Source organism: Astyanax mexicanus, chromosome 19 (assembly GCF_023375975.1).
Source record: "Astyanax mexicanus isolate ESR-SI-001 chromosome 19, AstMex3_surface, whole genome shotgun sequence".
Lineage (NCBI taxonomy): Eukaryota > Metazoa > Chordata > Actinopteri > Characiformes > Acestrorhamphidae > Astyanax > Astyanax mexicanus.
The window spans coordinates 27,330,531-27,331,683 of NC_064426.1; positions in this window are offsets into that span (position 1 = coordinate 27,330,531).

Below are 1,153 nucleotides of genomic sequence, written 5' to 3' on the forward strand. Positions count from 1 at the left end.
CCACTCCACACCCTCTTTATCCCTCTCTCCCTCCCTCCTTCCCTCCCTCCTGCTAGTCTACCCCTCGCGCCCCCTCCCTTCTCCTGGCTCAGTAATTTGAGTGCTTGGTACTGAATTAGCTTGTGTTGACTAGGAAGAAAAGTGTGTGTGTGTGTGTGTGTGAGTGTGTGTGTGTAGGCTCTGTTTTTTCCTTTCACTGAAGTAGCCAATGACTGCTACTACCCAGGACTGACCGCTAGCCAATCAAATCCTGCTATAAAGTCTGAGAAGTCCCAAATCTGTTCACACACCATTTTACAGTGGAGTTTCTGCTGCATGTCCCGGCTACACTCCTAAAAATAAATGTCCACACAAGGGTTCTTTCAGCAAGGCCACAAAAAAACAAACATATTTTTCGTTCCAGAGTCCCAAAGTCTTCATGTTAATACGAAAAAAAAAAAATCACTTAAACTGAGTTTAAAAACTTGCATTGACTTCTTTAAAACTTTTTAAGGTTCTTCTTTTCAAAAAGGATTTTTATGGGGATTTGTGTAAAGGTTATTCACATTTGCATCCAAAGTGATTCTACAAGGACCCAAAAAGGGGTCCCAAAAAACATAGAACCTTCTTGTTTTTCAAAAGTGTAGATAGAGATTATTGAGTTTTGAGTTTTAAGCCTTCAAAATGGTTCTTTAGAAACATGGTTTTTATGGCATTCCTCAAAGAACTATTTGTGGCACATTTATTTTTTAGTTTTTTTTTTGGTGATGTCATATATTTTGTCAATAAAATTGATTCTTCTATGGCATCATTTTATTTTAAAGGGTAGAAAGGGTTCTTTGAGTGATGTCAAAAAACTAATTTTGGTTCCACATAGAAGAGTTTATGTATATGCAAGTGTAAAGAACTCTCAAATTGGTACATTTAAAGAACATTAATATTGATTTCTTGAAACCTTTAAAAGGTTCTTTCAATTTTTTTGGCAAATTCTTTTTTTCTGGAACCAACATTGGATGGCATCCCTTAAAGAACACATTGCAGCACCTTCAATACACATACATTATTATACATAGGGATCTTTTAACTGAGTACCACTGATTATGACAAAAAACATTTTAATTGGAAAAGAACTAATGGCATTGACTTCTTTAAATATTAAAAATGATCTTTAAAT